The sequence below is a fragment of the Aricia agestis genome, chromosome 2 (assembly GCF_905147365.1).
Source record: "Aricia agestis chromosome 2, ilAriAges1.1, whole genome shotgun sequence".
NCBI lineage: Eukaryota > Metazoa > Arthropoda > Insecta > Lepidoptera > Lycaenidae > Aricia > Aricia agestis.
Window position 1 is genome coordinate 19189024 of NC_056407.1, and position 12173 is coordinate 19201196.

Here is a 12173-nt window from a genome sequence, read left to right on the forward strand (position 1 = left end):
AATTTTCGTCTTTCAGAGCTGCCACTTTCACAGTGAAATCTCTACAAGGAACACGTAAACACCCTAAAGTATTATCACTTATTTTTGTTACACACTGTATAATTAAATGAATATCACTTGAATAAACATACATACATACATAAAACACAATTACACTTATTATAACAGTTAACAATTAACATAATATTATGTTTATGAGGATTCCACACCGCCGTTTTTCCATACAAACGCTGTCCCCTGTTTCCTCCCTGGATAATGCCGGTAGAGTTATGATTTTTTTCCTGAATATCTATGGCCACTATTAGCATGTCCCTATGTTTTCTTTTTTTTTCATAATTTAATTATTAAAAAAGATAAGAACGTCCAAAAACCCAAAAAAATGGCCAGATTTTCCTGTGTTCAAACACCCAGAAAACAAAACTGGCTAGAATATACAAAAAAAATAAAACATAGGAACACAGCTCAAGCCTTAAATAATTCTTAATGAAAAAATTACTTAAATCGGTTAAGTTTTGGAGAAGGAATCAGCGGACAACGAATCGAAGTTTTATTTACCGCGGGCCGCGCCAGCTCGTGGACCGCGGTCCGCGGCGCTTACCAACCGCGCTGGCAGACGTGTGACTGTAAAACCCGCCGACTTTTCCAATGTTGCTGATGAAGACCAGTCCTGTATTTTACGTTAGTTTTTCGTTTCGACTCTTGTAATAAATGCGAAAGTGTGTCTGTCTGTCTGTCTGTTACCTCTTCGAGCTTAAACTGCTGTACTGATTTTATGCAAATATTTTGAGTAGAAGTCCTGGAAAGGAAGTTACATAGTTTTTATCCCGGAAAAATGTATGGTTCCTGCGCGATAAACGAATTTTGACGCAACGGAGTTGCGGGCGTCATCTAGTACTATGTACAACATATTATAACACAGAGAAATACATGTTTTAATGTGTGTGTGAAAGCCGTTCTATCCCTCAGAAGCAATATCTCCCAAGCAACTGAAACTAACTAGACAAGCCCGGCAAACCTAGACAACTTCCAACTTTAATCTTTGTTTGAGAATAAGCAGCTTAGGTTTCAATAGCTTTGTATATTGCATAGATGTTTAGTTGGAGTTTGAGTCTACATAATATAATACACAGGGCTATCAGCTGTGCGAGCAGTTTGACGCCATTTTCGTTTTGGTGACTACTATTAGTATTAGCGCCGCTATGGGAAACAAAATAAAATACATTTATGACTGATTTCTTGTCCCTTCTCTTCAGAGTTCAGAGGGCTACAAATCGCTAACTAGTTGGATGTTGAGTGACGATTGTTTAATCAACGTTCGGCCGAGTCATTCAATTGAATGGTGTCATGATAATATGAATGCGCTAGTTTTCAATCGAATCGTAGTGTCTAAGCACACTAGGCTGAATTACGCCGGCGTAAATTCCGCCGCGTTAACGCCGCGTTTCAAAATACGGGCGGAACGCGAGAGACGACACACTATTCCGTCGCGTATTTGTATGCGTTTGACATTTGCGGCGGAATTTACGCCGGCGTAATTCAGCCTAGTGTGTTTAGACACGTAGACGGAACCATTGACATTATGGCGCGAGAGTGTTTTTACTATATTTTTAATAATTATTCTTGTAGGTTTCTGGTTTTTCTTCAATGTAAGTACTTTTACTATTTCGTTAAGTTTCACAGAGAATCTGAAAATCATCTGAAATATTGAAATTAAGAACTTGCATTTTCATTGCGAGCTAAACGGCTAATAATAATAGCTCCCACACCGGTTTCGGTGACGGTGGCCGGTTTCATTGAAACCAGGCCAGCTACGCAGGAGTAATTTTATAGTGCCCAAGTGTGTGCGCAGTACAAAGAGCACTCTCTATTCCTTTACTCTGATAACCCAGTCGGACGGAAGACCGACACGACCGGCGAGAGATCAAGCGCAGAGCCGACTTTTTACATGCCCATCCGACGCATGGATCATCTTATTTGTCAGACAATCAGGTGATCAGCCCGCATTGTCTTAAACTAAACTAAACTTGGAAATAACATGTTTCCAACGCGGGAATCGAACCCACGACATCCGAGTCAAGAGCCGCGCTCTATACCACTAGACCAAGGAGGCGTTAAACGGCTAAGCCGATACAATGAGTGAGCTGATTTACAATACATCTAGCCGAAGTCTCGAATTTAAGGAGTGACAGGCGTGGGCAATTACGATCTTTAAAAATAATTAAAAATATATTTCAATTAAAAGTTACGACTTTTTAAAACAAAAGAAGTCGCTGTTCGTAAATTACTTAGTAATTCGTTAATTTATACTTGGTAGCAGTTCACTGACAGACATGCGGGCTGCCATTACTTTATAGTTTATAATATTATATTACTAGACTAGCTTTTGCCCGCGGCTTCGCTCGCGTTAAGAAGTGTTATTTTTAATAAGGTATCAAAGTCTCAGCCCGATCGGTTTAAAATTGACAAAAGTTCATACAATTTATGCTTTGTTCAAACCTACGCGACCACGCGACTGCGAAGCGGGAGCGTCAATACAAAACACACATATTTTGACAAGTTGTCAAATGTGTGTTTTGTATTGACGCTCCCGCTTCGCAGTCGCGTGGTCGCGTAGGTTTGGCCTAAGCCTTATTCTCGATAGTGGTACGGAACGACCTTCGCGCGCGAGTTTAACTCGTACTTGGCCGATTTATTTCATCCCCTATTTTATACCGTTACGAGTAGAATTCATCAAAATCCTTTCTTAGCGGATGCTTACGTCATAACATCAACCTGCATGCCAAATTTCAGCCCGATCCGTCCAGTGGTTTGGGCTGTGCGTTGATAGATCACTATGTCAGTCAGTCAACCTTTGAGTTATAGTATAGAGGACGCCTGCAACTCCGTTGTGCCATAATTCATTTATCGCGCGAGAATTGTCTTTTTTTTTCGGGATAAAAAAGTATCCTATGTCCTTTCTCGAGACTCAGTGTCTCAATACCAAATGTCAGCAAAATCGGTTCAACAGTTAACAGTTTGGGCGTGAAGGGATAACAGACAGATATACTGACAGACATAATTTCATTTATAATATAGTATGGAAGTTCTTACTATCTTAGCATCAATTACATTATTTAGCTTTTGCCCGCGGCTTCGCTCGCGTGGAATTCGAAAATCGTGTACAATACGAATATTCTTGCAAATCTCCTTTAGAAACATGATGTTTTTCCAAGACCAAAAGTAGCCTATGTTACTCTCCATAAAGGAGGGTAAAGCCTCCCACATATTAATCAAACGACACGCAAAATCTGCATGTTTAGTTTTGGTTAGATTCATTTCACTTTTAATAACTAACTTAGTTTGTTTTTAAAGAAGAAGAATTACTAAAACTCAACACCCCCCAAGTAGGGTCCGGGGGCAAAGTCTGCCGCATATTAATCCAATGACACTTGAAAACTGTATCTTTAGTTTAGGGTAGAATAATTTCACTATTAATAAATAACTTAGTTTGATCCTAAAGAAAGAGAATTAAAACTCAACACTAACGACGCAACACTATTTTGCTTAGCAACATTACCAGGAGGGAGAGGTTTGGGGGGGGCGCAGCCCCCCCAAGTAAGGGCAGGGGCAAAGCCTCCCGCATATTAATCAAACGACACGCAAAATCTGTATGTTTAGTTTTGGTAAGATTAATTTCATCTTTATTAAATAACTTAGTTTTTTTTTAAAGAAGAAGAACTAAAACTCCATTTTGCTTAGCAACATTACCAGGAGGGGGTGCGGGGGGTGCGCGGCCTTGAATAAGGCATATATATCTGCAAAAACCGTATTCAAATCGGATCAGTAGTTTTCGTGTTAAAGAAAAAAGTTTTATACCAAATCTTACCCCTTCTTTTGACCCCTTAGAGAAGTGGGGGGAAAAATTTTTGTACACCAGATGTTAAGTTGGAAGAAGACAAATATATCTGCGAAAACCGCATTCAAATCGGATCAGTAGTTTTCGTGTGATGCTGGAACAAACATACCGACAGACAGACCAACAGACAGACAGACAAAAAACTAACCACAGTTTTGGCTTCTATAGCGATGTAGCAACAGCCCACGTTTATTATTTTTTGGATATTTTGGATAAAATTTTTCCCCTCACCCCTCTAAGGGGACAAAAGTGGGGTCTTTTGTCCCCTTAGAGGGGTGAGGGGAAAAATTTTATCCAAAAAATAATAAACGTGGGCTGTTGCTACATCGCTATAGAAGCCAAAAAAAATTTTATAAACCAGATATTAAATTGGAAAATACAGTTTATAATATGATGTAAGTTTATTAAAGAAAAAAGGTTGGATACAAAATCTGCCCCCTCTTTGGTCCCCTTTGAGGGGTGGGGGAGGAAAATTTTATACACCAGATATGAAGTTGTAAGAAGACAAATATATCTGCGAAAACCATATTCAAATCGGATCAGTAGTTTTCATGTTAAAAAAAAAGTTTGATACAATATTTGACCTCCTCTTCGGCCCCCTTAAAAAGGGGGGGGGGAATTTTATACACCAGATGTTAAATTGGAAAATACAGTTAATAATATGAAGTTAGTCCATTGAAGAAAAAAGTTTGATACAAAATTTGACCCCCACTTTGGTCCCCTTAGAGGGGTGAGGGGGGAAAAATTTATACACCAGATGTTAAGTTGGAAAAAGATAAATATATCTGCGAAAACCATATTCAAATCGGATCAGTAGTTTTCGTGTTAAAGAAAAAAGTTTGGTACAAAACCTTACCCCCTCTTTTGACCCCTAAGAGAGGTGGGGGGAAAAAAATTTTTACACCAGATGTTAAGTTGGAAGAAGACAAATATATCTGCGAAAACCGGATTCAAATCGGATCAGTAGTTTTCGTGTGATGCTGGAACAAACATACAGACAGACAGACAGACAGACAGACAGACAGACAGACAGACAGACAAAAAACTAACCACAGTTTTGGCTTCTATAGCGATGTAGTAACAGCCCCCGCTTATTATTTTTTGGATATCTTTAATGTACAGAATTGTCATTTCTACAGTTTTATTAGAGGTTTCATGGATATATTGATTCAGAGAGAGAGATGTTCAGTGATGTCAAATCCAGTCAATAGTCGATCGACATCAATAATTTGATATTATAACCCTACGAAATTATGTAGATCCGTAAACTCATAAATCGGATTCCTTGTCGATACTTTTATACACATGCCTTAATTATAATTTATTCTAAATAGGAACAACACAATAATAGGCATGATGACTATTTTTTTTCTTATCGGTAATTGAAAGACACTTAAAAAATAGAAACATCGTTGAAAGAATGACTCTGATAGTTATAAAATTCACCAAGATATGACAATTCAAATATTTCATAAAAAAGACCTGCCCGAAACGCTCCATACAAAGTGCTACGAAAGTATGACGTCAGTCTTTCGTAGTTTGTACGCATCGGGAGACAACTTTGTTCGACAGGTATATTAAATATTGCGTTTATGAAAGTGGTTTCATAACAAAAGTTGCTTTTAATTGCATAAGTTATCGAATTGTATACAAATATTAAGAAATTTAATTGAAAAAAAATTAGACTTGAATATCCAACTTTGAAGGCGCATAACAAAAAAAATACAAATGCTATAAAGCTGAAATTTTTGGGAACACTTATTTTTTACCGTGATTTCTTTATTTATTAACAAAATTCGCTAATCTTTGACCTTGTCATCATCCCTATTTCGCACTTAGTGCTTAACATATTCAATATTCATACATATTCATTCATTCACTGTCTAAAACGTAAACAGATTTGGAAAAGGCGGGTAAATCACAAATCCTAATAATTCAATGAATGTGAAATGTAATCGCATGAGCTGGGCTTTGTTGATGAAACGCATGTTTTAATTTGTATTCGTAACATTTGGGAAAAGCTTATGTCCCACCCTTAAAACAAAGCGGAATAAAATAGTCAAGTGCGACTGGGCAAAGCAAATTGGGTTCTGTACTAAACAGCAGATATTTTATTAACCGACTTAAAAAAAGTTATCAATTGAACGTATGCATATCAAAGCGCACGGAAGTGCACAGGCCTAGTTCCAGCAGGCCGCGCGCATGCCGTGCACTATTTACACGAACCGTTTCGACGCACTTTTGACCCCCTGTAGCTCAGTGCCTATTGCAAGTACTTACAAAGATAAAATTATACCTACGTAATTATATACTAGTACTTACGTAGTATACCAAATTTCATAGATATAGCTAGATCCTGAAATATTATGTCCCTGTAAAAATAGCTAATTTTAGTACTGACTCACTCACTCACTGACCGGTAATCAAAACCAGAGGCAACTTCCAATTGTCCTAGCGTTATGAAATTTGGTACACAGGTCGTGTTTTATATTAAGAGAAGTCCACACCGCCGTTTTTCCATACAAACATTGTCCCCTGTTTCCTCCCTGGATAATGCCGGTAGAGTTATAATTTTTTCCTGAATATCTATGGCCACTATTAACATGTCCCTATGTTTTCTTTTTTTTTTTTCATAATTTTATTATTAAAAAAGATAAGAACGTCCAAAAACCCAAAAAAATGGCCAGATTTTCCTCTCTGTGTTTCAAACACCCAGAAAACAAAACTGGCTAAAATATACAAAAAAAAAAACATAGGAACACAGCTCAAGCCTTGCTTTAATTCTTAATGAAAAAAAGTACTTAAATCGGTTAAGTTTTGGAGAAGGAATCAGCGGACAACGAATCGAAGATTTTCTGTTCTTTTATTAGAACTTTTGTCGTGTTGTCTCTATCGCGCTCTGCGGTGGGAGACTTGAGATTCGTGAGACACCAATACATTTTCAAATACCTATTTTCAATTTCTCTCGCCCTTGGTGAATCCAAGAGGATACACCAAGGGCGGACAAAGGATTACTTAAGAAAGTATCTACACAAAAAAATTAAAAAAATCAAGAAATCGGTCAAGCGTGAGTTGGCTCATCTGCGAACTTTAGAGGCTATACTTTCAAATGTCCTAGCGTTATGAAATTTGGCACACAGGTCGTTTGCTGTAAGTAATGTAGATTATCAAAAAATTAAGAAATTTAAAAAAATCGGTCAAGCGTGAGTCGGCTCATATATTACGAACTTTAGATAAATATTCTTATTTACCAGTGATACAATGAGAATACAATGAGGAGGGTGGGACGAGGAGTGGGGGGGTATAAAATATTGTCATGCATAATGCACAATGTATACAGGGTGTAACAAAAATAGGTGATAATACTTTAGGGTGTGTACGTGTTCCTTGTAGAGAGTTCACTGTGAAAGTAGCAGCGCTGAAAGACCAAAATTTTTTTTCACTTTTGTATGGGGAAATCAAATCAAATCAAAATAATTTATTCATGTAGGTCACACAGTAACACTTTTGAACGTCAAATAAATAGTTTAGGTACGCATTATTAAGATTAAACTTCCTAAAGTTATTACAAAATTCCATTTTATCCAATTTCCATTTAATAATGTATAATATTACCTATATAGTTGTCATAATTGAACTTTTGTTTAGGATCTAATACATTTATTTAATAATGTTTGTTTAATTTAATGCAATAATAAAATGTCAAAATAAATAATATGTCAAATAATAATTTATGTCAAATATAAAGTATAAAATATGTTAAATTAATATGATTATGTCAATTTATGGAATATAATATTACTATGTCAATGTATTAATTTATAATTTGGCTAATTATTTACCTTTATTACATATAGAAAAGCATAAAATTGTTATAAAAATACTATTCCCATGGATGGATGTCATCAAAAAAGTCGTTTATTTTGTAGTAACTCTTTCTAATTATTTTATTTTTGATACATTATTTAAATTTATTAAAAGGCAAGTCTAAAATGTCATCAGGTACTACACTTTGATCTTAGCCAAAAGGCCGAGAAGCGATGAATACGTGGGAGAGCCATGCTTCGGCACGAATGGGCCGGCTCGACCGGAGTAATACCACGTTCTCACAGAAAACCGGCGTGAAACAGCACTTGCGCTGTGTTTCGCTGAGTGAGTGAGTTTACCGGAGGCCCAATCCCCTACCCTATTCCCTTCCCTTCCCTACCTTCCCCTATTCCCTGCCCTTCCCCTATTCCCTGCCCTTCCCTACCCTCCCCTATTACCCTATTCCCTCTTAAAAGGCCGGCAACGCACTTGCAGCTCTTCTGATGCTGCGAGTGTCCATGGGCGACGGATGTTGCTTTCCATCAGGTGACCCGTTTGCTCGTTTGCCCCCTAATTTCATAAAAAAAAAAAACAGGTAATGTATTGTACGAGTAGAAACGTATACCGAGTCCCACGAATGAGTTTTGAACCTTGTGAAGACGTTAGTAATTAAATGCTAGTTTGTTTTTATTACGTGTATTAAAAGAGTGCGTGTCGGATTTTTTACTATAAAATTGAATGTTCTTTCTAATAAATATAATGTTGTCAAAAATGTATTGTGATGGAAACGTCAAGATATTTATGTCTCTAAACTTTTCCTTTAGGGAGCACCTTGATCCTAGTCTATATATGGCGCGAACAGCCCGTTTCTGCAATAAAAATATTGTTTGAATATCTGCAGCACTTCCCCAAAGTAGTAATCCATAGGATAAGATGCTATGGAAATAGCTATAGTAAACGGTGCGAGCTGTTTCTTCGTTAGTCAATTGTCTCACTTTTCTAATCGCAAAGACTGCTGAGCTAAGTTTTTTTGCTACATTTGAAATGTGAGCTCCCCAATGAAGCTTAGAGTCAAGCGTGAGACCTAAAAATAATGTAGAGTCAACAAAGTTTAGATTTACATCACCAATTTTTAAATTAATTTCATTGTTTACTTTGACGTTAGGCATTCTGAAAATTACACATTTTGTTTTGTTAGAATTTAGTAACAGATTATTCGACGAGAACCATTCTAATACAAGAGCAAGTGCTTTATTTATACTAGTGAAATCTGGATTTTTTCGTTTTAATTTAAACAAAAGGGATGTATCATCGGCAAATAAAATAATTTCGCAAAGGGATTGCACGAGAAAAGGCAAATCATTGACATAGATCAAAAAGAGAAAAGGTCCTAAGATGGAACCCTGAGGTACTCCCATTTTAATAGGTAATCCCGTAGATTTATGTCCATTAACATCAACAAATTGAACTCTATCTGTTAGATAATCCGTGATGAGATCAAGTGCAGTGTCTTCAATGCCATAGTGCTTAAGTTTATGTACAAGTATTTTGTGGTCGACGCAGTCAAAAGCTTTTGACAAATCACAAAATACACCTATCACGTCATGATGGTCTTCCCAGGCTTTAAAAATATATCTAATTAAACTAACACCTGCATCTGTAGTTGAAACGCCTTTGGTGAATCCGTATTGACGGTTGTGCAATAATTTGTTGATATTAAAGTGACTCTGTAGCTGGTTAAGTATCTCCCTTTCAAATATTTTGCTTATAGCAGGTAAAATTGAGATAGGTCTAAACTCGTGACGCTCGGGCCCTTACCCATACAAAAGTGAAAAAAAAATTCGTCTTGCAGCGCTGCTACTTTCACAGTGAACTCTCTATAAGGAACACGTACACACCCTAAAGTATTGTCACTTATTTTTGTTACACACTGTAGATTAATAAATTAATACTGTTAACTTAAAAATTTGGCTTCTATTGATAGTTTAACAAATACCACTGGCGCCATCTATCGAAAGTATTGTTTATATCGGATGTGGCACAAAAAAAATAGGTATGATTTCTTGAAAAAAGTATTGAAATCCCACCAAAAACATACCTATTAAAATGAATAATACTTCTCAATTTGAACTTGCCAGGTTTTTGTGTTATACGTAACACTTGATTAATTCTTTAGATAATATTTATAGAATTTAATTAACCTGCCAAGTTCAAATTAAAAGTATTAGGGATCAGGCTGTTGATGAAGATGATTGCGACCGATGACGTGCATCTGAACATAGCATTTGGATTTCAACTCTTTTTTGGGCCAAAAATTTGCCGATAGGAAGTAGGCCCCATTGGAGATATTAACCAATCTTCCGTTTATAGAGCGTGAAAACCTCTTTAAACTTAATTACACTCGTCCAAACCTGGTAACCAGCATCACCCAGGAGTTGTCTTGCACATGCACACACAGGAGCCCTATGGATGTGCCATACGCCCTGAGCATGGTATACTCTATAATAACATCTATTCATCAAAGGAAATTTTGCGGTCCCTAAAGCTAATGAAGTGGAGCGAGAGTACCAAAACCGATCTAAATACCCTGTATCTTGTCTACAGGAGGAGAAAGCAGCCCTCACTAAATATACAGGCTATGGATCGGAATCGGAAGAAATTTCAGCAAACTCGGTTCAGTGGTTTGGACGTGAACACTGAACAGGTTAAACAGACAGAGAGTTCTTTCACATTTATAGTATTAGTAAATTAAAGTATGAATAGCATTAAATAATCGGCCAAGTGCGAGTCGGACTCGCGCACGAAGGGTTCCGTACTATTAGAGGGCAAAATTAGGCCAAAAATTGTGTTTTTTGTATGGGAGCCCCCCTTATTTTTATTTTATTTTAATATAAATTTTATTTAAGATCAATTAACATAATATTATTGTCCATATATGATAGAAATGTTTATATACTAAAATACTATCTAAAATATACAGATATATTATATATACAAACTTTAAATATAAAACTATAAAAAGAAAAACTATATTATTATTGAAATATTAAAGTATACATATATAACTAAGGACTTTGAGAAATATAAATGTACCTACCTGTTGCCATATAGAGAGATATAGAGCAAAAAATGCCCAAATATCACGTTTGTTGTATGGGAGCCCCCCTTAAATATTATTTTGTTTTTAGGATACGTTGTTATAGCGGCAACAGATATACATAATCTGTAAAAATTTCAACTCTCTAGCTATTACCGTTCTTGAGTTACAGCCTTGAGACAGACAGACAGACGGACAGACATCGAAGTCTCAGTAAGGGTCCTGTATTTACCCTTTGGGTACGGAACCCTAAAAAGCACATTGGCTAATTAAAAAATATTCACTTCTTATTCCTTAATTTTCTTTCATTTATCCATATTATTTATTTTGCGGGTTATTTTGGATACAGATGTTTTCAAAAGTGTTTTAAATGCATTTAAGGCCCGCTTATTCCAAATTCACGTTTCTAGAATGAGTTTTTTTTAAAGAAAGCGTCATTTAAAAAAACTGAAAAATATATACATGTATAGATGCATCTTTTAACTAGTGCTTTCATTGGATAGAAACACAATACAGATAATTTTGTTCGATAGAAAAAAATTCCGAAACAACATCGATTTTAAAAGCATTTTGAGTTTTATAGGACTTACAGGCACCCAATCGAAAAATAATTTGGACAGTTCGATTACTAATAAAATTTTACAGGGCACTCATTGGATAGATGTTTAGTTTTATTATTTTTCGATTCAATATCAACGAAAAATACGGTTTACGCGCACCACGCCTGAATCCACGTCGCATCAGTGTCCTGTCGGACGTCATCGAGGTCGGACCTGTGCCAATTTTGCTCGTCACTACATTGTCGCCGCTGATTATTATTATTGCCTCTGTGTATTATATTGTAAAATAGTTTGTATAGATAGGAATTAAGGTTATTGTAAATTTAATTGGTGAATTAATATATTTGAAATGGCAAATAAAAAAAATAAAATCAAGAAGACAAGGCTGTCGGAACTCAAGAAGCTCCGAAAGCACTTTGCGTAAGTACCTATTTATTCTATACAATGTATCAAAAATTGTATAGTATACATTTTTTGATAAGTACCTTTGTTACCTTTTCGACGATCGATAATAATATTATAATTATTATTACTAATATAAAAACCAAGATCATAATAGTATTGTAATATTATAAAATTATTTCAATTCATTTTAGTGCTGTGAGACAGCGAACACAGAGAGGAATTTTGGCCAAACAACCCAACGATGATGATGGACAAGTCTCGTAAGTACCAAGACAGTCAGTACATACCAAAATATTAGCCATTTCAAGTACTATAGCATAGGAATTTCAGCTGATGAACCTTACATAATTATATTATAATAATGTATTGTAAATAAGATAATACAAATAAATAATTTTCCAAATTTTCA

The 12173-nt window shown here is 35.9% G+C and overlaps 1 protein-coding gene and 1 pseudogene across 2 annotated transcripts in view; both read right to left on the bottom strand.

Annotated features, from left to right (window-relative positions):
* LOC121737956 (pyrokinin-1 receptor-like) overlaps positions 1 to 12173 on the bottom strand; it is a 149848-nt gene that overhangs the window by 35428 nt on the left and 102247 nt on the right. The gene's annotated exons all lie outside the window — the stretch shown is intronic.
* LOC121740163 lies at positions 7787 to 7937 on the bottom strand (annotated as a pseudogene).